Source organism: Cryptomeria japonica, chromosome 4, assembly GCF_030272615.1.
Source record: "Cryptomeria japonica chromosome 4, Sugi_1.0, whole genome shotgun sequence".
In the NCBI taxonomy this organism is placed as follows: domain Eukaryota; kingdom Viridiplantae; phylum Streptophyta; class Pinopsida; order Cupressales; family Cupressaceae; genus Cryptomeria; species Cryptomeria japonica.
Window position 1 is genome coordinate 101,725,452 of NC_081408.1, and position 25,233 is coordinate 101,750,684.

Below are 25,233 nucleotides of genomic sequence, written 5' to 3' on the forward strand. Positions count from 1 at the left end.
CTATGCTCTTCATCATAAACTAAATCGGTTTCTTAGAGATAATCTATCTAATCAAATCAAATCGATCAATCATTTATCCTATCAATCAACATTATCAAATCAAACAATCAAGTACCAATTCATCACAATTGCACATCAAAATGCCTAAATCTAATCGTCAAAGTGATTTTTTACTATGAAATCCATCAAACAAATTCATCTGAAGAAAAAGTGCTAATCTTTTTAACAAAAGTTCTATTCTATTGAACACAGGTGCTAAACCATACATATGCATGAACATTTTTTCACAAAAGTGCTAAATCTTCGAGCTTATGCGTGAAACAATCAAAAGCATTGTTTTAAGGATCAAAAGTGCAAACACTCATAGCAAAAGCACTAACCAAGTAAAGGTGCTAACATACATCACACATGCACTAACAAAATGAGCATATGCGCTAAACTTAGCAAATGCACTAACTTTATATGCAAAAGCGCTAATACAGAAAACAAAAACGCTAAATATACTTGCCGAAAATTTCCTTTGTATTTTGTGAAACTAATATGTTGCAGGTAGTATTCTAATGATGAAATTCAAGTCGACACAAGTGGTGATGCATTTTCAATTACAATATGTAGTGTCATAAAATTGTAGAACACAAGATGCCACTAAGAGGCGGGGTGAATCAGTGGTTTTCAAACTTAACCCTTTTAATAATAAGTGTGTATGTATCGATCAACAGATCTAACACAAGGTGGATATACCAGTGAGATAGGGAAATGACTCAAATGGAAGCACACACAAAAGGAACATCACATAACATTAGATGTACGAGGAAAACCCAACATGCGAAAAATCTCAATGAGAAATATTGTTAGAGTCTACTGCTCCAATCCAACCTCACAATAAACATTAATAATCAATTTTAGGGCACCCACCCAAGGAACACCAACCCTTGCACCAAGCTCCAACTTAGTGATTACAATGATATATATCAATACAAAGTAATAACCTAGTTATAAATGAGTTATGTAACCTCTGCAATCTTTCTTCTGGTTCTACTCTTCTCAACCAGTCTTCCTCTTCTGTACTCTTTGTTGGTTCTCTGCTCACTCAGATGCACTACTACTTGCCACCACCGGTACTCTTCACTTTGCAGGTTTTGTTCACTCTGATCTCTATCAGTTCAATCCTTACTCATCAAGACCTGCACTGATCTTGCCTTGTCGGATCTTCACTGACACTCCCACTGCACTGCAACACCTTTTGATGCCTTCCCGCAGGTTCTAGTACCACTGGTTCACTTGACTGCAACACACTTTATAGCTTATCAGTCATTCTAACCTTACCAGTTAAACCTCTGTTAAACCCCCTTACCGATTGCACCTTCCAACACAAAATCACTATGATCTTCAGTGAACTCTCTAATAGGTTGGTTCTTTACTGCACTTTCACTCTCTACTCTTCAATATCTAACACCTAATCATCTGGTAGCATCAATCATCTTCGATCTTTAGTCAACATATTTATATGTGAGTTTTCCTACCAAGACCGACATTCAAACTTCACATGTCTAGGGTTTCTTCATTGACCACGAGGCATACAAAATCCAATCAGGTCTGATCCTAGAGATTTACCACCTGCAATGGATCACTCAACTTCGCCAATCTCGTTGCATCCAAAACATGTTTACCATATTTAGCAAACACGACCTATTTGTTGGTTTGCACTTGTCAATCATGATTAATGAGTTTGTGGTCCCCTTCACCACATTCGATCATAACCTAAACACACTGCATCGATCATGATGCCAACGAATTAGATCTTTGTCCTCTGATCTGTCATGATCCGCATCCTTTTTCTCTTGACCCATGATTTACGCCATCGATATTAATGTCGACCAATCACCAGCAGCCTCACTAATAATGTACGGTCCATTTGTTTGACACCTAGACTTCACGTGGCATCTCTGTCGGCATGCACCTCAACATAGTCACTGTGTCATTTTAGACCCTGTCACCGACCACAACACACAACCGATGTTCATCTATCAGTTCAGTAACTCAAAGCTAATTATACATCAATGGGTCATCCTTCAAGTCTGCACTTTGTTGTTCTGTCAGTGGAACACATTAACCCCATCACCTAACCTTGTCAATCCACAGTATGCCCATCTTCATCAAATAGGAGCCATTCACTTGTCACTTTGTCAGCTTTATCGGTGAACATCTATACTGGTAATATCTCCTACATTCAAACCTGTAACATGCATGATATCATCATGCTAGCAATTTTCAACTGTTAATGAATCAATTTGCATCTACATTTCGGTTGCAGTCTCTGTCTATAAGTACTAATCTTTTCCTTCTCCTTGATTATCTTGGACATCATCTTGACTGGTTTGTCAAAGTGACAAACTCATCACACTTACTCTTCCTCTTATGTCCCGGTAGCTCATCATACTTTCTCTTGCTGATTCGGTACACATCTCTAGTTTCCTACACCTGAGGCATCTTTGTGTTTCACTAGTTCATCTGGTGTGAGCCTTCAATCACATGCCTTTAACTTCTTAACTAGCCTATCCTAGAGAGTTATAATTTATTCCATTCGTGTTGAGAGATAAACAAAGCATTATCACTTACCGATTGGAGTCCTATTATTTCACATTACTGTATCCAACTACATACTAGTTCTGCACTTCTTCAATAGCTCACCTTTCTTTCTTACTGGTCACATGCATACCGATTGGCAACCATACACTTCCAACACATCACTCACCGATAGTCATACCATATCGGTCTCCAATACTTACTAATTGGTCAACCTCTCAACTTATGTCTCCAACAAAAGCCAACACTAACTTGTGTACTGGTGACACCAATGACCACAATGCTAGTTGAAATTCTCTTCTTATCATTGACAAGCTATACCGGTAACCTGCTATACTAGTTGACATCAATGACAACTATACCAACAACCTCTCATACCGATTGTAATACTATACTAGTTGACATCAATGACAACACAATGCCAACAATCTCCCCCTTTGGCATTGATGTCAATGCACGTAGTATCCGGTATACTATAGATTCTCTCTCCCCCTTTGATAACAATGGCAAAGGGCACTGACAGAGCATTCTACCGATTCCTTCTCCTCCTTTGACCATTTTCTCTGCATCCTCTCAATCAGCAACACTTGAGATGGAGGGCTCAAACATCAACTGACACCAATTGCTCAGCTACCAAGTGTATATACCAATCTAATACCAATTATAGGAAAAAAAATGTGTCAATGAATTTCACTTGCTTGCTAGTCAGATTGTATCATCTCCCCTTTGATATGCAAAAAGTTATTCTAACCCCAATTTGTTGATACCAAGTGTTGAAGCTGACACTGATATCAATTTGATATCACTTGTGTATTCTCTGATAGCAAATGTATGTTCTCCCCCTAAGTAGGTAACTCTCCATCTTTGCAAGCAACTCTCTTGGTGGTCCAATTGTGATTTCAGTTAAGTACAAATTGACTAGACATTGAAATACCTCACAAACACAGACTGATGAGCGCATCCCAAACTCTCAATCATACCAGTATAGCCATACACACTTGAACTCCCTTTGTTTCTAGCATGTCTGATACCAATCAGAAAATATGGTTGTGAACTCCCCCTGAGCCATAGATCTTAGGTCATATTTGCATGTTAGGTTCTAAATCAGAGCTCCAATCTGCACCATATACTAGTTGAGATGTGCATATGTGATCTACAGATGATTTTTCAGCTCCATTATATCCATCATAGCTTATGGTATGATCTTATATTAACATAGTGCCATACCACATCACTATCATGCCAAAAATCAAACCAGTTAGCCCAAAAATATGCATGCATATATGATCAATAACCGGGCCAACACATTTCATTCAGGGCTTTTCCAATATCACCTGAGACATAATCACCTGAATCCATGCTACTAGACTTACTATAATAATCTTGGAATACATTGACTTACATAACTTGCAATACTGGTCAGTATTCATACCGGTTGCAAACTGCACATATCGGTTTACTCTACCAGACCAGCATCTCCACCGGAGCATCTTCCTCTAACCTTTGTCTTCTTATGTCAAGTTCCTTTGATCCCAATTTAAATTTAGCCATCCACTGACACATGTAGTAGTAATTCATCTCTCATAGGTAGATGTGTAACCAAGGTAGCAACTACACATACTGTTATCTCATCTTCTTCCTTATACCGACAACAACTTGTCCTTCCATTCATCCATTTTAATTATGAGGGTGAATGATGTGATAAATATGTAACTCCCCCTAAGGTCCTACATCTCCTTTCAGCCTTAGGAGATATCACTTGTGCATTGAATGCACAGTGTCGATCCATGGTTCTACTCTCTTCCTTCTTCCTCCATACCTGCTTGATCTCCCTTTTTTCTCATTTGTAGTATTGGGAGAAGGTCTTACCTTCTTCTGGTGATTTGTCCATGCTCTACCAGATTCTATAGCATGATGTGAAGAATTGTTGTAGAAGCAAACTATGTTCATACCAAGCAGTTATCTTGAGGACCTCCTATCAAACTGGTTTAACCATCTTCTTCTGGTCATGCTATTCTATCCAACAACCGGTACCAGTGGACCTCTTGATCCTGCAGGAACACTTCTCCTTTTTTTCCATGCTACTCTTTGATTTTCATATTCTCTATAACCACTTCCATATTGAGCATAATTGTTATACCAGTTGTCATAGAACTGAATGTTCTTCTTTCTACTTTCATGACTTTTAAGGCCAAGTCTATTACATCTTTGACAAACTAAATTGTTATTCCTAGGAAAAACACTTTGTCTATTCCTAGACCTCTTTTTACATTCATCCACCCTAAGGCTATAATATTTTCATGCAAAGCAGTAACCAGAGAAGGAGGACATATTACTTATAAATTTATTTTGTCAAACATGAGAGGATCTTACCAGTTTGGATTCTTCATTTTTGCTTCTACAGGGACATATCTTGTGGGAAACAACATTTCTTTGTCTTCTACCAGTTGGAGGTCTTCTAGGTTTTCCTCTCAATTTCTTACTTCTAGTGAAGATATCTTCTCTTAACTTTCCTTTTCCTTTTGGATTGACATTGTTTCTCCTTGCAGTACCGGTCTTCATCCTCATGTCTTCACCGGTTGTAGTCAAGTCTATCTTCCTTCTTGGAGCATTCCTAATTGTGAAGGTTTGTGTAGCATCGGAATTAGGAATCATCAAAGCAAGATAAACATAATAGCTCAATCACAAAAACTTTCATTGCAATGATCTAATCCTAAGCACACTCAATAGAGACATAAAAACAAAGCATTCAAAAGCAAAGATCATGCAAACCAGATGACAATTTGGATGCTTCTTCCATGTGGCTCCATTGTTCTTCTTTCCTCTTCAATTGGATTTGTGGATCTCACCTACAAGTGCACATACAATTGAAAGCAAGTAGACGAGATTTTTGATCAAGAGTACTAGAAGCATAAGTTCGATAGTTTGATTAGGCATTCGGGAATCAAGAATCAAGGGATTTGAGTGAAGAAATTCATCCAATTTATAGAGAAATTGGAGAAAAAGATCAAATTAGCATGAAATGGATATTAGAGGCAATTGATTTCAAAAATGGAACAAAAAAGGAAGGTTATGACACCTTCTATGTCATGAATTATGACATATTTCCAATGCAATGGTTAGAGAACTAGGACCTTATGACATCTTGCTATGCCAAAAGTATGACGCATGAGAAATTCATGCTTCCACCAAAGCACAAAAATAGGGAGAACTAGAGACAAGTTAATTAGGTGGAAATTAGGAAATTAGAAAATAGGTGGAAATTAGGAAATTAGGTAAATAATGAAATTAGGAATTAGGAAATAATGAAATTAGGAAATTTAGTGAATTAATTAATAATTTGTCATTTATTAATTAATTCACAAAGAGGAATAATTAGCCAATTAAATGAACATTTAATTGTGACAAGAAGACTTAGGATAAATAAATAATTTATTTAACCTAGAGGGAAAATGCCAAACAAGATTAAATGAATAAATCATAAAACCTTGGAAGATGAATTAGAAACGCAAGGATGACAATTAGGTCTTGATGTAAGATTGATTTGATGTCGATTTGATCATGATTTTGAATTAATAAATGAGTTGATTGATAAATGCGCCAATTGACGAGGAACAATGACTAATTGATCCAAATTGACATGATTGAAGATGCAAGGATCGATGACAAATCGATCGCAATATGACAAGATTGACAAGGACAAAGATCGACCCAAAATCATGATTGAAGATTGTTGTCGACAAGACCAAATTTGAGAGCGAGACAAATGAAGAATGCAGAAGAAGGACTCGATGCTCGCAAATGATAAAGACCAAATGCATGACATAGGAGAAATGTTAATGCGATGCAAAAACCTAAAATGAGGCAATGCGCAAATGTTAAAGTATGACCTCGCAAGCGTTGACCATTTTTAGGTGTCTACATTTTGCCCCTCTTTGAGACAATGTGATTTTAAGCGTTGTTTCAAAGAACAATAATGAAAATGCCCCAGATGCTAACAATGACATATGAAAATGCCCCAGACAATAACAATGACATATGCATGCCCCCTCGAGGAATTGGCCGGAAACATGCAGAAAAGAGGCCAATTGATCGGTAAGAATGATAGAAGATGATAGGTTCGAATGGACTGCCAAGATGGACAGAAGAAATGTTAGTAAGAAGAAATTAGACAGAGGATAGTTGGAGATGAAGAAAAACTTGCTTTCACCAATGCACTTTGTAGGTGAGAACCTTTATTTAATGTAGCAAAACGGATGCGTAGCATCATGGCATTGAAGGCCAGAGCTGAAATGCAACCCTTTTTGCAAAAGACAGACACATCACAGACAAACAACAATCACAATAAAAAAAAAAGGACCATGAACCATCCCGGTCACTCTAAATCACTCAGTGACATCATCGAGGAACATAGGAACATGGCCGAAGCCAAAGATAAATCAGTAAAAAAATAAGATGCACAAATTCCAGCAAATCAAACAAACATCTTGATCTTCATTGTCAAAAGTTGAAAGCGTTGATAAGACGATCATGCTGTCTGGTTTCAGGACATGCGGTACCCCGTCTAAGACAGGACACAGTCTGGTTTCGAGTATACCACACCCTGTATAAGACCCATGATAGTAGAGACAAGGACAAATGATTTTGAGGTTGATTGATATGACAATTTTGATCAGTTTGAATGTCTGGTTTGATTGAAAAAGTTCATTTGTTTAAGCGTGATTCCATTAAAGCACAACGTTAAATGGATTGCGAGTGTCGTTGGAGGAATGCTCAGTGACTTGTCTTATGCACAACAAGAATAATTATTTGCAAAATGTTTGTTTTTATTTTTCGAGATTTTACAATTGTTTCTGTTCGTTTTCTTTCAAGACTTTATTTTATTTTTAGGGATTTTTTCAGGACATTATTTGATTTTTAGGGATTTTTTCAGGACATTATTTGATTTTTAGAATTATTTCAGGACATTTTTCAATTTTTTTGTTTGAATTTTTTTTAGGACATTTTTAAATGTTTTTGGAAGATTTTTTCAGGACATCTTTCAATTTTTATGATTTGTTCAGGACATTTTTCAATTTTTTTTTTGAATTTTTTAAGGACATTTTTGAATTTTTTTTTTTTGTTTTATTTCAGGACATTTTTTGATTTTTAAGACTTTTTTAAGGACATTGTTGGATTTAAACGCTCCAGTGATTGATCATGACGAGGGGAAGGCACCCAATGCGTACTTGAAAGACACATAGACTGGGACCAAAACATATGTGCAAGAAACTGGAGTAGGCAAGACAGTGATGTTGACCAATAACAGGCTTGGAATAGAACATTTGGTCGAGACGAAGATAAGCATGATAAACCAGCTGAGAAAGAACATAGCTAGAAGTCATGATAGATGGCGAAGCAATAATCTCATTACTCATGGCGCCTGATTGCCAGGTTTTCACCATGGTACTTGCCCAAAGCGCCTGTTTGCCAGGTTTTCACTACAGGGCGAATCATTTTTTTACTCTTTGCTTTTTTTCTCTTTTTTTCTTTTTTTCTCTTTTTTTTTGGCGTTTTTTGATTTTTTGCATTTTTTTTTGTATTTTTTTCAGGATCATATTTGAAGAAGTGCTGATAGAAAATTATGCCCAGTACTTGCGAAGATGCATGCTATTGATAGGATCAGACAGGGGTTCACCTTCTGGAGTCGCAAGCTGATATGCCCCCGAGCCATAGGCTGCAGTTACTATGAAAGGCCCAACCCAATTAGGTTCAAACTTGCCCTTGATGATGTCAGTAGACTGTGCATTCTTGGGATTTGCCTTTAAAACCAGATCTCCCACTTCGAAGTGTCGCCCTTTGACTTTCTTATTATAAGAGCGACGGAGACGGTTTTGATATGCTTGCAAATGTGTCAAAGCTGTTTGACGCTTTTCATGTAACATTTCAAGTTGATGCAACCGAGAGACTCTGTGTGTCTCATCATCAATCAGGTGTTGCAAGGAGACTCGCAAGGAAGGAATCTCGACTTCCAAAGGTAAAATGGCTTCCGCACCATACACCAAGGAATAAGGTGTTGCGCCAGTAGGTGTGCGGATAGAAGTGCGATAGGCCCATAGTGCTGGATTTAACTATACATGCCAATCTCGACCAGCATCATTGACAACCTTCTTCAGGATCTTGATAATGGTCTTATTTGATGCTTCAACTTGACCATTCCCCTGTGGATAGTATGGACTGGAAAAACGGTGTTGAATATGAAACTTGTCACAAAGCTCTTTGACATCTTTATTTTTAAAAGGTCGACCATTATCTGTGACTATGGCAAGGGGTACCCCATATCTGCATATGATATAGTTCAACAAGAATTTTGAAATTTGGACACTAGTGATATAGGTCATGGGGATGGCTTCGATCCATTTGGTAAAATACTCTGTAGCTGTAATAATGAACTTGTGTCCATTTGCAGATGTTGGCTGAATCTTGCCGATAAGATCCAATCCCCACTGAGAAAAGGGCCATGGAGATATGACAGAATGAAGTTCTTGGGCTAGTGCATGAATATAATTTCCATGGATCTGGCACTTGTAGCACTTTTTAACAAAATCATGAACATCTTTTTCCAGAGTAGGCCAATAATACCCAGCACGAATCAACTTTTTGGCTAAGCTAAGACCATTGAAATGGCCCCCACATATACCGTCATGAACCTTGTGTAAAGGCATTTGTGCTTCGTCAGAATCCAAACACCTGAGGAGGGTATGGTCAAAGGAACGACGGTAAAGGGTGTCAGCGATGATGACATATTTGGCTGTCTGTCGAATAAAGGCTCGGCGTTGGTTAGCAGAAAAGTTAGGTGGTAAGGTTTGGGATTTCAAATACTGATATATGTCATTGTACCATGGGGAGTTGGGACCAACAAGAACACACATCACATCAGCTGTCAAAATGTCAAAAGAGGGGACCATCAATTGTTCAACCAAGAATTCATACTTGTCCATATTATGAGGCATATTCAACATGGAAGCAATCATAGCCATTGCATCTGCCGACTTGTTTTGCATTCTTGGCACTTGACTGAAATGGATAGTTGTGAATTTTGTCTTGAATAAATCTACCATGTTCTTATAAGGAATAAGCTTTTCATCCTTTGTTTCATAGTCATCATTGACTTGTCAGATGACTAGTTGAGAATCTCCATAGACTTGCAAATGCGTGATGTTCCAATGGACTGCGACTCGGAGTCCTGTGACCAATGCTTCATACTTTGCAATGTTATTGGTACAGTGGAAAGTGATTCTGTAAGACTTTGGAATAGCGTCACCTTGAGGGGTGACAAATAGGATACCTGCTCCAGACCTGAACTTAGTATGGGACCCATCAAAGTATAACTTCCATTCATTAGAAGATGTGAAAGCAAAGACTGATTCATCTGGAAAATCAGTCAACATGGGATGATCGTCAGAAATAGGAGCGTCTGCAAGTTGATCTGCTATGACTTGTCCTTTGATCGCCTTTCGCTCCATATACAGAATATCAAATTCACTGAGGATCATGACCCACTTTGCTAGGCGACCTGTTAAAGCTGCTCGGCTAAGCAAATACTTTAAGGGATCAATTTTTGCAACCAACAATGTTTGGTGGCTTAACATATAATGTCGGAGCTTTTGTGTTGCAAACACCACTGCTAAGCATGCCCTTTCAATAGTTGAATAATTTAGCTCATAGCCTACCAGTGTCCGGCTAATATAGTAAATAGCTCTTTCTTTGCCGCTCTCATCTTGTTGAGCCAAGAGAACTCCTAATGCTGTTTCAGTTGTAGAGATATACAATAAAAATGGCTTGCCATCGATAGGAGGCATTAGAATAGGCGGTGACAGCAAATAATCTTTGAGAGCTTGAAAGGCTGATTGGCATTGCTCAGTCCATTTAAAAGTGACACCTTTGTGCAATAGATGCTGGAATGGATGACATTTGTTGGCCAACTGAGCTATGAAGCGGCGAATTGATTGGAGCTTTCCTTGCAGACTTTTTAATTGCCGGAGGTTTGAAGGTGGAGGCATATCCATTATTGCTTTGACCTTGGCGGGGTCGACCTCAATGCCTCGGTGAGAAACAATATATCCAAGTAATTTGCCAACTGTAACACCAAAGACACACTTCTTTGGATTGAGTCTGAGTTTGTAGGTCTCCATTCTATCAAAGATTGGGCCCAGGATGGCTAGATGACTATTTCTGGTAACAAATTTGCATAACAAGTCATCAACATAATCCTCCATCAAAGTATGCATGAAATCATGAAAAATTGTCGTCATTGCTCTTTGATATGTTGCACCGGCATTTTTGAGACCGAAGGGCATCACATTCCAACAATAGGTGCCCCAAGCATAGGTGAATGTGGTCTTATGTTGATCTTCGGGTGCAATGCGGATTTGGTTGTAGCCGAAGAAACCATCCATTAGTGAAAGCATCTCATATCCAGCTGTCATATCCACTATGATGTCTATGTTTGGCAATGGAAAATCATCCTTAGGGCATGCTTTATTCAGGTCCCTGAAATCTGTGCAGATTCTGATGCCCCCAGTTACCTTGCTAACTAGTACTAAGTTTGAAATCCAGTCTGCATAATCAATGGGTCTGATGAAGCCCACATCTAGTAATTTTTTTAGCTCCACTTTGACCAAAAGAGCCACCTGAGGATGCATCTTTCTAAGCTTTTGTTTAACGGGCTTAGCATCTGCTTTCAATGGCAAATAATGAAGGACTAACTCGGGATCGAGGCCAGGCATATCTGCATAGGACCACGCAAAGCTGATCTTCTTCTCCAGAAAGAAATTGATAAAATCTATTTTCTCTTGTTTTGACAGGGAGGTAGCAAAGTGAATGACTTTAGGGTTATCAGGTGTTCCCAGATTGATTTCCTCGGTCATCTCCACCAGCAGTGTTGATTTATCTTGAATTGATAGGGGTACGTCCACTCTTCCACCTTTGGGTGCCTCAGAAAGGTTTTCACCCGCAAGTACGTCTTTTATTTTTACTTTTGTATGATCAGAGAGTGCCTTACGGTTTTCACTCAAAGATCTATTCTTTTGACTTTTTTTCTTTTCTTGTTCTTTTTCATGACTGGAAGAGGGAGTTGACTCCCCAAAATATGCTGTTGAATCCAGGTCAATAGAAAATCCTGCCTTATGATCGCCTTGTGGTATGCCTTCCCGTAGTCCCAGGAATTCTGCAATTGCTTCGTCATTTTGAAAACAGTCCAATGTGAGCGGTTCTTGTTGGTCATATTGGATAAGCTAGGGATAAATGAGGGGCATGTCATCATCAATTGTAAGGATAGAGAAGGTTGATATAGTAAAAATGTGAACATCTGTGGTGTCACTATTTGAACTGCTTGTATCGGATTCGGAACTTGGATCCCAGAATGATTCTATCCAAGCATGAGGACATGTTTTAGGAAGAGGAGTTATTTCATGTTTGTCCTCCATAGGCAAATTATCATAGGTCAATGAAGATATTGTCAAGGGCATAGGAGCTGGAAGAAAAAGAACTCCACTCCCATTCATTAGAATCAGTCTCGGGTCGGATATCCTTAGGTGTTATTTCATCGTCAGAGTCACGCCCTTTTCGACACGTGGGCATTTTGGTAGATGTGGATCCAATTCGTAATGGTACAAAACCTAACCCTAAAGTTGGGGGTCGCATCTTGGGTATGACAAGTTCTAATCTTCCATTGTTGTTCAGGCCTAAGCCACTGCAGCCATCATATCCTTTCTTCTGCAGCATAGTAAATCCTTTGCCATATAATTCCACTGGCAACTTGACAGGTGGGGTTTCAGTTGGATCCTTATAGAGCCAATCTATGACATCATCATCTACAGTTTCTTTGTCAAGTTCTCCCCATCTTGCAAATGTAGTAGGAGGCTGATATTGAATAATGACCTTGGGTTCCTTTTGCAATAAATGCGGTTTTCCATATGACTTCGGAGATATTGGCAAATTCCCGATGAGGAATGTTTGGTCCATTGAATATTCTCCACACCCTTGATCCTGTATCTTCAATTTTCCTTTGACAGCATCTAACAATGCATTGGGATCCACATAACTGTCTGATTTCGCCTCTCTATTGACTGGGACTTGCTGCCAAGGAGTATCCTTTAGGGTAGCACAGAACTAGAATGGATTAGGATCTCCTGGAATTGTTATCTTAGTTCCATTGTGAGGATATTTTAGACATTGATGATAAGTGGATGGAACCGCTTTCATGGCATGGATCCATGGACGGCCAAGGATCATATTATAAGGGAGGTCAAGGTCTAGGACTTGTAGGAAAGTGTTTTCCGTCACTGGACCAACTCTGATAGGCAAGGTAATTATCCATTTGGATGGGCGCTCAGCGTCATCATAGGCTTTGATTGTTATTCTTTTAGAAGCATCAATGTCATTTTCTGTATATCCAAGGCCAATGACCACTCTCAAGGTGCAGATATTAAGACCTGCTCCACCATCTATCAAGACTCACCGGATTTTGCAATTATGGACAAAGACTTCTAGGTGCAAAGGGTCATTATGGGGAAGCTTATCAGGTGAGATATCACTATCAGAAAATGCGACACTTTGGGAAATGGCTAAATGTCCAATCCACACTTGAAATTGGTCAACATCAATATTTGTTGGGATAGTGGACTCAGTCAAAGCTTTATCTAGGACTGCACGATGCATGGGAGACATTTTCAACAACTCTAGAATGGATATTTGTGCAGGTGTTTTTCCTAGATGATCCAAAAGATTATACTGACTTGCAGGAATTGGTTTGGGAGGAGCGGCAGGAGCTGCTTTCAAGACGATTTTAGAGCGACGAGTGGTGACGGCACAAGAAGGATCTTGTTCTTTTATTCGCAAGGTGGAAACATACTCATTTGACGCATTAAAACAATTAATAACATTGTAATAACCGGTATTTGCATAATTGGCCGTTTGAGCAAAGTTGGAAGAAGACGCTTTACCCTTGTCATGATCAAGCAAAGGAGTTTTGAAAATAGTATGATAAGTGTTAGAGGTCGGGTGGGGTGGATCTATCTCAATTACTCCTTGCTCCAATAAATCTTGAATCATATGTTTTAGTTGAAAACATGAAGCAGTTTTATGTCCTTTGGACCGATGATACTCACAGTACGCATTATCATTCCACCAATGTGGCTTTACCGCTGGTTCTGCTTTAATATCTGGTAGCTTGATAAATTTCGCTTGTATTAATTGCTTCATTACTGATTCAATAGGCTCTCCCAATGGTGTAAACTATCGAGGAGGCCCATCCCGCGATTGGAAGGGTTTGCGTTGTTGATTTTGTTGTTGGCCTTGTTGTTGATTATATTGTTGCGCATGCTGTTGTTGAGCATTTTGCTGATATTGTGGCTGTTGAGCATGCTGTTGATATTGCGGCTGTTGAGTAACATTACTCCTTGGTGCTTGATTTTGTTCCATAGTTGACATGTTAGGAACACTCAATTTCTTAATTGTGAATGGGGGTTGATTTGCATTCACCGCTCTCGTATCAACAACACCATCATTAGTGACATTCTTGTTCTTATACCAAAATCTGTTTCTGTCCCCTGAATAATTTGTGTTGTCATTATCTCTATTGAGCTTGATAATTCCTTTAGCTACAAGAGCCGTTTCAATGCTCATTCCTTTCTTAATGAGTTTCTCTATAGTACTAGGACTTTTCAATTTTAGCTCATACATCATTTCTGGGACCAAATTCTGGATAAACAGATTCACTTGCTATTCTTCAGGTATATCGAGAGAGGAACGACTATACAAGCTTCGCTAGCGTTGCAAGAAAGTCACTAATGGTTCACCTTGCTTTTGTTTGGTATTGCATAAATCCGACATAGTCACATCACTGTCGATGTTGAACGCGAAATGAGATATAAACTTTTGCGCCAGTTCTGACCAAGTCTTTATATTTCCTGGCAAATGTGAATACCAATCCATAGCTTGTCCAGTGAGACTTCATGCAAATAATCGCATTAAATATGTCTCCTCATAGCTTAGTTCCGTGCATGCCGCGTAAAATGCTCAAATATGATCTTTTGGATTGCCATTCCCTCTATATTTCTCAAAGTTGGGTGCCTCAAAATGCTTAGGGAATGGAGGCATGTATACACTCTTGTCAAATGGATTAGGACATAAATCTTGATCTGTATACAACTTCTTTGTTCCTTTAGTTTCTAATGCGTCAACTTTTCGTTGCAACTTCTCAAGTTGTTGCGCAATTGTATTAGATTTTAGAGGTCCATCATTAATCCCAGTTGGTATTCTTTGTTGATATATCGCATTTTCGATCGGTTGTTGATACTCTACAATGGTCGTTTTTGGCATCTCCTGCATATAAAGTTTTTGGTTCATCTCTTGTTGTTGCGGTTGTGCTATGCCTTGATATTGACCTTGTTGTTGTGCTTCTTGGAGCCTAGGTTGATATTGCAATTGAGTAGGCTGTTGATATTGCATGGGTGCCAATTGCAGTTGTGAAGTAGGATAACTTGCTTGTCGTGGCACATATTGTGGCACATGTTGTTGGTGCTGACGAATTGGAATTTGTTGACTTTGTGCCAATTGTTGTCGCGGTGTATATCCCATCATTTGTAAAAAACTTTGTTTAGATGGTTTTCGTTGCTTCTGCTTAGGATGGGGTATAGCACTTGCATTAACTTGCTGTGTTGTTTGTCCAATCCATTGTGATGGTTGCAAGTTTGCATTAACTTGTAATGGTAGCGAAGGTGCTGCAATTTGTTGTCGGATGCCATATTGTTGTTGTTGCACATCGTTTGTTTGCACATTCGATCGTACCTTTTGCGTATTACTCAATTGTTGTAACAATTGCTGGTGGTGCAAACCACTACCCGTAGCTCTTTGTGTAGCCATTATCGAAGGATCTGTCGCAATAGTGTTTGGCAAAGATATTGAACTTAGCGGGACATAAGAACTTTGTTGCATCGTGGAATTTCTTTGGACATTATTGACATTAGGCATTCCAGTTGTGAAACTTTCTTGTATCTTAGATGTTGATCCAATTTTATGCATGTGAGGAACCACTTCTTGTTGAGGAACCATTGTCGATATTTGCATGGTCTTCATTTGATCTTGTATTACAGGCGCTGTATTGAATAATGGATTATTTATCATCTCAAATGGTGACTTTTGAGGAATAGTCACCGTCAATGCCTTTGAAGCACGTTTGCTCATCAAGGTAGATTGAGTTGCTTGTTGTGCATTTTCTTCATTTGGATGCGGAGAGAAACTTAACAACTCAGGGCCTTGTTGTTCTTGCACATTGATTTGTTCACTTGAAGAGGTCACATTACTCATCATGTTAAGATACTTTTGTGGAAACATCTTAAAGACCTTGTTCAAGAACTTATCCATCTTTTTTGTCATTCTTGGATCTTGAAAGAACACGTCAACATCATCAGAAGCGTCAGAATCAGATGAAGAATCTGGTTGGACATTTGGATTCGCTTCTTGTTGGATGCCTTGATCTGAACCAAATCCTTGCGAAAGAGTTTGTTCTTCATATAACGTTTGAGTTTGAATGTCATGTTGCAAGTTTGGTTGATTCCAATCGAAAGGTGGACTTCCTCTTGGAGTAGGTGGGACACTCCCCTGTCCTGGTTTCATAGGTACAAACAATGGTTCATATAACGGTGGTGGTCTAAGTTGAACCGTTCCATATGGTGGTAGAGATGTGTTTGATGAACCTTCAACTTGCACTGTTTGACTTGTTTGAAACTGCGAATTTGCTATGTTGTCCATGGGTTGATACATTGGTTCTCCCATCTTCTTAGATTGTGATCTTGTCTCAATAGGCATGTCACTTATGCAAATGTTTTTTTTTTTTGAAATTTTTCAAAGACAGTATATGATATGCAACTAAATGCAAACTAAATAGACGAAAATGCAATATATGTTTTTGGTTGTTTTTCAAGATTTTGACAAACTTTTTGAATACAAATCTAAAAGAGGGACCCTTGGGAAATTGGAATGATGTCTAGACCTCGAAGGACAAAAGGACCAAGTGACAAAGGACAAGATGACAATGTCTCCCCTATATGCTTGGATACTAAGCTAGGTTTGACCAAATGACATTGATGACAAAAAGACAAAAGGATTTAATAAGGTCTAGACTTCTTAACAATGACTTAGGGTTTATCAAAGATTTGGATTACTCAAGTATGACAAAACCTGGTTTTGGCACTATATGCAAAGGGACAATTACTATGCAAATGACCCTAATATGATATGATAGTGACCTAAGCTTAATGAAGAGACCTAGGGTATGAAAATATGACAATGGTATGACTTTAATGCAAGAGGACACATGCAAATGGATGACTCTTATTGATATGCAAAGGAGTATGACTTAGGTGAAACTTAACCTTGGTACTTGACAATGAACTTTGCAAAATGCAACTTAGGATGAACTTAAATGTAAGTGACATGCATGTTGAGACAAAATTTTGAACAATGTTTGACAACCATATTTGAAGGTGTTTTGAAATTTGTTGGATGAAATGCTCTTATGTTTAACCTTGTTTTGAATCAATTTGTCTTGTTTTTGGAATGATACACAATTCAACTTTTGACAAACAAAGAAGACAAGATGTTTTAACATAGACTCAAGACAATCATGCTCATTTCCACATTTCTTATGGTAGGCAAAGACATTAGGTACTTGAGAGGTAGACTCATTATGGGATTCAAGGAGAATACATAGATGCTTGACCCCATGGGATCCCCTCCACGGCACTCACTTCTCAGGGCAGCCAAGCATCAGTCCCCATGGAATCTCCCCATGGCGAACTTAGTATCTCTTCCAAGTATCCGAATTTGTCCTTCTCAAGCAACTAGAAGGGTTTTTGGCCTCTAAAAATAAGGTATGTAGTAAGGATTTCTGTTAAGCATTACTCCTTGATGTCACGCAAGCGTGATTGAGACATTAAGCCCATCAAGATACCAAACAAATGTAGTCGCGCAAGCATGATTTAGACCAAGAGGCCCTACCTAGATGTTGATATGAGAAAGAGTTCAAGGGTCATCACTTCCCAAGTAACTGCAATTCCCACGTAACACTTCCTTCAAAGCTTTCGCTCATCAGGTATTTTTTTTATAGTGAGTTAGAATGCCAAGGAATTCTAGCCGTACTCACTTTGGGTCGTCCCCTTCTCACGATTATCACTTGCTTGCAAAAGCAAAGTGGTCGGGAAGGCAGGCCCTCTAAATGTGACACACAATCAACAATACAAGCATGGTATCAAAGATCTGGATTTCTGATCACCCTAAGAAGGATGAGAGTATACTCTCCTACTCCAATGTCATACTCAACAATCAAAGCAAACAAATGTTCATTCCAACCTATTTACAAATCACTAGGTGCCTAAAAATTAAATACAAACACAAAGTTTGATTGTTTCTCCAAGGCAACCTACAAAAACCCAAGTTAGGAGTTTGATACGCTTATTCTTTGACTATCGAATCTGCACAAAGTGTGTTAGTAGTTTGATTTATTGTCTTTGCCATGCGTATGCCAAGATGCTACCAACAATGTTAGAGAATCAAGAGAAATGAATCACCATCAAAATTAATCCATAAAAGTTGTGATTCTTTGTCCTCTTAGATTAATCTATGTGAAATTTATCAAATTTACCACCCTAGATTAATCTAGATAAAATTTGCATGAATGCATGATTAATTTGCCAAGCTAAATTAATCTAGATGAAGGTTGCATGATTTTGTTGTTTGAAAATTTTGACCATTTACAGCAGCATAATTAAAAATGTCATAACTTCCTCAATATTTATCCAAATCACAAACCGTAAAATGATCTGGAAAGGTAAAAACATGATCTAATATACCCAAAAATCGTTTAATTTAATTCTGCATGAATGTTTTTACATGATCAATTGATTATGAATGTTTTTTTTTTAGAAGAAAAATCTGCAATTTCTCCACAAAAAAATCTGCAACTTCACAAAACATTCAAAAAAATATTAGATCCAAGCATGTTCACGTCGGGTTCACCAATTAATTTATGTTAGGAAATAGGAAATCATCACAAACAATGATAAACGTAATAGCTCAATCACAAAAACATTCATTGCAATGATCTAATCCTAAGCACACTCAATAGAGACATAAAAACAAAGCATTCAAAAGCAAAGATCATGCAAACCAGATGACGATTTTGATGCTTCTTCCATGTGGCTCCATTGTTCTTCTTTCCTCTTCAATTGGATTTGTGGATCTCACCTACAAGTGCACATACAATTGAAAGCAAGTAGACGGGATTTTTGATCAAGAGTAATAGAAGCATAAGTTCGATAGTTTGATTAGGGATTCGGGAATCAAGAATCAAGGGATTTGAGTGAAGAAATTCATCCAATTTATAGAGAAATTGGAGAAAAAGATCAAATTAGCATGAAATGGATATTAGAGGCAATTGATTTCAAAAATGGCACAAAAAAGGAAGGTTATGACACCTTCTATGTCATGAATTATGACATATTTCCAATGCAATGGTTAGAGAACTAGGACCTTATGACATCTTGCTATGCCAAAAGAATGACGCATGAGAAATTCATGCTTCCACCGAAGCACAAAAATAGGGAGAACTAGAGACAAGTTAATTAGGTGGAAATTAGGAAATTAGAAAATAGGTGGAAATTAGGAAATTAGGTAAATAATGAAATTAGGAATTAGGAAATAATGAAATTAGGAAATTTAGTGAATTAATTAATAATTTGTCATTTATTAATTAATTCACAAAGAGGAATAATTGGCCAATTAAATGAACATTTAATTGTGACAAGAAGACTTAGGATAAATAAATAATTTATTTAACCTAGAGGGAAAATGCCAAACAAGATTAAATGAATAAATCATAAAACCTTGGAAGATGAATTAGAAATGCAAGGATGACAATTAGGTCTTGATGTAAGATTGATTTGATGTCGATTTGATCATGATTTTGAATTAATAAATGAGTTGATTGATAAATGCGCTGATTGACGAGGAACAATGACTAATTGATCCAAATTGACATGATTGAAGAGGACAAGGATCGATGACAAATCGATCGCAATATGACAAGATTGACAAGGACAAAGATCGACCCAAAATCATGATTGAAGATTGTTGTCGACAAGACCAAATTTGAGAGCGAGACAAATGAAGAATGCAGAAGAAGGACTTGATGCTCGCAAATGATAAAGACCAAATGCATGACATAGGAGAAATGTTAATGCGACGCAAAAACCTAAAATGAGGCAATGCGCAAATGTTAAAGTATGACCTCGCAAGCGTTGACCATTTTTAGGTGTCTACAGTTTGTCTCTTGTTGTTTCCATTTGAGGAAACAAACTGGATATCTTTGTGGGAGACATTCTTGTTGGTGGAGCATTCATCAGCATCACATCCTAATCCTTCGGTATCCTTGGAGTGTTTTTTCTTCTTCAACATATTGTCCAAGGCAACGCTGCTGCCATCAAACCGGATTATCACCTTGAGCTCATCTTGGCACTTCTCAAGATCTTTTATGAGATTCTCCATTTCTTCTTTTAGCCTTTGAAATTATTTTTCCTTGGCCTCTAGCTCAAACTCTAGACCTTTGCACCTGCACTTCTTGGTGTCTTCTAGTTGAGTTTTCAACTTTGAGATGCATTCCTCAGAATCTTCAAGGCATTTGATCAACTGATTTTGTTCCACAATTGAAGCATTCTTGAACAACTCGTATTATGTTCTTACTCTACTGAGCTCCTCAAGTGAACCTACAAGATCTCCTTCAAGATCAACTTCAGCTTGATCTTCTTCTTCATCTTTACCATCACTGCCAAACACATCTTACCAGTAGGATTGATCTGTATGATCACTTTTTGATGTGTGCATCTCACCTTCTATCTCTTGAGCCATGAAGAGGTGGGTTCCTTCTTCATCATTTTTGTTGTTGCTAACTGGTCTATCTTCATTTTTAGACTCATGTGTTCCATTTTTCTTCTTTCTTTCACAAACCGATTCTGCAGAGGTAGGTTCATTTCCATAAAGTTTCTTCAATCTGTTCCATAGGCTTTTTGTCAATTTTCACTTATCCACCTGTGAAGAAACATAACCGAAGAGTCCACTAAATATGGCCTTCATTACTTTGGCATTACACATAGATCTCCTTTCTTCTTCAGACCGGTGGGAGGACTGACTGGTCTAGAGAGACTATTTACAACCAACATCCATACATCATAGGCTAAGGAGGACATGCAGACTTCCATCCTAAAACTCCAAATAGAAAAGTTTGATCCATGAAACACTAGAGTAGGGGTTGGTAGAAATTAGACCATTGTGTTCACAAAACCATAATCTACCTAAGTAGGAGAAAGCTTATCTAAGAGGGAACCTAGGCTTTGATACCAATTATAGAACTCAAGATGCCACTGAGAGGGGTGGTGAATCAATGGTTTCCAAACTTAACCCTTTTAATCGTAAGTGTGTGTGTACCAGTTAGAAGATCTAACAAGAGGTGGATATACTGGTGAGATAGGAAAATAACTCAAATGCAAGCACACACAAAAGGAACATCACATAACATCGGATGTACGAGGAAAACCTAGCATGGGAAAAACCTTGGTGAGAAATGTTGCTAGAGTCTACTGCTCCAGTCGAGGCTCACAATAAACATTGATTACAAAGTTTAGGTCACCAACCCAAGGAGTACCAACCCCTAACTTAGGGCACCAATCTAAGGAGTACCAACACCTGATTTAGGGCACCAACCCAAGGAGCACCAACCTCTAATTTAAGGAACCAACCCAAGGACAACCAACCCTTGCATCGAGCTGCAACTCAGTGATTACAATAACATTACAAAGTAATAACCCGGTTACAAATGAGTTTTGTAACCTCTACAATCATTCTTTCAGTTCTACTCTTCTGAACCAATCTTCCTCTACTCTGCTCTCTGTCGGTTCTCTACTCAATCAGATGCACTGCTGCTTGCCACCACTAGTACTCTTCACTTTGCTAGTTCTATTCACTCTAATCTCTATCGGTTCTCTCCTTACCTATCAAGCCTTGCACTGATCTTACCTTTCCAGATCTTCATCGACACTCCCACTACACTGCAAACACCTTCCGTTGCCTTCCCATGATTTCTCGCACCACCGGTTCACTTGACTGCAACACACTTTGTATCTTACTAGTCACTCTAACCTTACCATTTAAACCTTTGTTAAACCCCCTTACCGGTTGCATCTTCCAACTCTCAGTCACTATGATCTTTGATGAAATATTTGACTGGTTGGATTTTCACTCTCTTCTCTTCAATATCTAGCACCTAATCATCTGGAAGCATCAATCATCTTCGATCTTTAGTCAGCATATTTATATGTAAGTTTTCCCGCCATGACCAAAATTCAAACTTCACATGTCTAGGGTTTCTTCATCAACCATGAGGCATACAAAATCCAATCAGATCTTGTCCTAGAGATTTACCACCTGTAATGGATCACTCAACTCTGCCAATCTCATTTCAGCCAAAACACGTTTGCCATATTTAGAAAACATGGCCTCTTTATTTGTATGCACTTGTCAATCACGATTATTGAATTCGTGGTCCCCTTCAGCACATACAATCAGAACCTAGACACATTACATCGATCATGATGCCAACAAATCAGATCTTTGTCCTCTGATCTGTCTCAAGCCGCATCCTTTTTCTCTCAACCCATGATTTATGCCATTGACATTAATGTCGACCAATCACCAGCTAGCTCACCGATAATGTACGGTCCATTTGTTTGAGACCTAGACTTCACGTGGTGTCTCTGTCAGCATGCACCTCAGCACAGTCACCATGTTAGTTTAGACTCTGCCATTGACCATAACACACAACCCGTATTCATCTACCAATTACCGATTATACATCAACCGGTCATCCTTCAATCCCACACTTTGTTGTTCTACTAGTAGAACACATTATCCCAGTCACCTAACTTTGTCAATCCACAACATGCTCATCTTCATCAGATAGGAGCCCTTCACTTGTCACTTTGTCAGCTTTACAAGTGAACATCTATACTAGTAATATTTCTTGCTTTCAAACATGTAACATGCATGATATCATCATGCCAATAGTCTTCAACTGTCAATGCATCAATCTGCATCTACATTCCGGCTGCAGTCTCTATCTGCAAGTGATAAGCTTTTCCTTCTCCTTGATTATCCAGGACACCATCTCAACTGGTTTGTTAAAGTGGCAAACTCATCACACTTACTCTTCCTCTTATGTCCCAGTAGCTCATCACACTTTCTCTTGTTGATCTAGTGCACATCTCTGGTTTCATGCACCTGAGGCATCTTTGTGTCTCACTAGTTCATCCGGTGTGAGCCTTCAATCAGCTACCTTTAACTTCTTAACTAGCCTATCCCGAAGAGTTATAATGTATTACATGCATGTTGAGAGATAAACTAAGCATTATCACTTGCTAGTGAGAGTCCTATTGTTTCACATTACCATATCCGATTGCATACTGATTATGCACTTCTTCAATAGCTCACCTTGCTTTCTTACTGGTCACATGCATACTGGTTGGCAACCACACACTGCCAACACATCACTCATCGGTAGTCATACCATACCTGTCCCCAATACTTACCGGTCAACCTCTCAACTTATGTCTCCAACACAAGCCAACACTAACTTGTGTACAGATGACTCCAATGACCACGATACTGGTTGACATCCTCTTCTTACTGGTGACAAGCTATACCGGTAACCTTCTTTACTAGTTGACATCAATGACACCATTACTGGTTGACATCAATGATAACTATACCAACAATCTCTCATACTGGTTGTCAAACTATACTGGTTGACATCAATGACAACACAATGCCAACAAAAAATTGCAACCCTTGCAATTTTGACCACATTTTAGGCCCTCACCTTTGCGATTGCATACCCCTACTCAATTGGGACCCCTCTTTGAATCATCATTTTAAATCTTCTCCAATTTCGGCCCCTGCATCACTTTGAGACCCTATGCAGGCCCCAAAATAGGGTAGGACAGGGGCATGGCACCCCTATCCCCCCCTATGATAGGGGTGTGGCACCCCTATCCTCCCTCTTAGGGTGGCCCTAAGATGGGTCCATCTGACCCTTGGACCTAATTTGCTTCTCAGGGACTTAAATCCTCCCATGTTGGCCTTCAATGAGATGGAATTAGTTCTCCTAGGCAAGTATAAAAGGGGATTCAATCCTCTCATTTGCATAAGTAAGGATAAGTGAAGTTGATCATAAGCAAGCATAGGCAAAAATATACATCATCTAGCATTCAAGTGTTCAAGTCTTCAAATATCTCCTTCTTCATGTATCTTCTTCATTCATCCATTGGAGCAACATTACAACATTCATTTGCAAGCATATGTGTGTGTTTGGGTTTCATCATGTTACATGTCATTTCATGCAACACTTGTGATTACATTCAAGAAGCAAAGCAATCGTCATCAACAAATTGCAGATCTACAAGGTATACATTTCCATCATTTACATTTAAGAATTTTCAATTACTTTCTTTCAAGGTTGATTCCTAAACCAAGGTTTGATTGAGGCAATCCCCTATCCACAACCCTTCTTTCCTTCTTTTTTGTGTGTAGGTTGGAGGTGCGCAACTGTAATTGTAGGTTTGGGCTTCATTTGTAGAGATAGAAAAACCCTTTTCATTTTGCAGATTTTTCGGAGGACCGTGTGCACTTTCAACATGGTCCTGATGACATTTCTCCAAATTTGCAAGGAAGATCCATATCAGTCTAAATATCTCAGATCCAAAGTTATAGCGCGATCCTCAATTGGTAGCTCCTCATTTCATCCTTTTTATCTCTCTTTTCTGCATAGTCAACAAGTCAACTCTACTTACAAAAGAGGGTAAATTGCATTGCACCCTTGCAATTCACTTAGTATTCAAATCCTTATTCACTTTAGGGTTTGGATCTAGTGAATTCAACCCCTGTTTTGAATGTAAAGTATCTCCCAAGTAAAAATCATCCTAGTGATTTCCTTTCACTAGGGTTCAGTTTTCCACTTTACACAATCACACTTGGGAAGAAACATAATTCTTCCTTGTCTTCTTGCTTGGGGGGAAAGGATAGTATATTAGTTCTCTCTCTCTCTCTCTCAATTTTTGAGATTGCCTCTTCTTTTGAGTAGTATCTTGTATAATTTGATGTCTTTTATCTCATTGAATTTTCCTTCATGTGAGTACACGTGTCTTCCTTGTTTAGGATCTTTCCTACTCTTAAAATATTAGATCTTCTTATGTATAATCTCTCTTTGGAATTTTCACAATGCTTCTCTTTGTCCATATGCTTAGGGGTATTGATTTCTCCTATCCTTTCTAAATATCCACTTTTCCTTTGTTGAAGTGGTGTTTGTATACGATACGATGTTATTCCTTGTGTGAAGTTGTTTGTTCAAGGATTCTCTCTTATACAAGAGGCATGTATCCTTGTTTACAACCTCTTATTTACTTGGAAATGTATATCTACTTATAAAAAAACAACAAACCCTCCACTTTGGGTTAAAAGTGTTTCATCCTTCATCAAGAATCCCTTTGCCTAGCAATACGA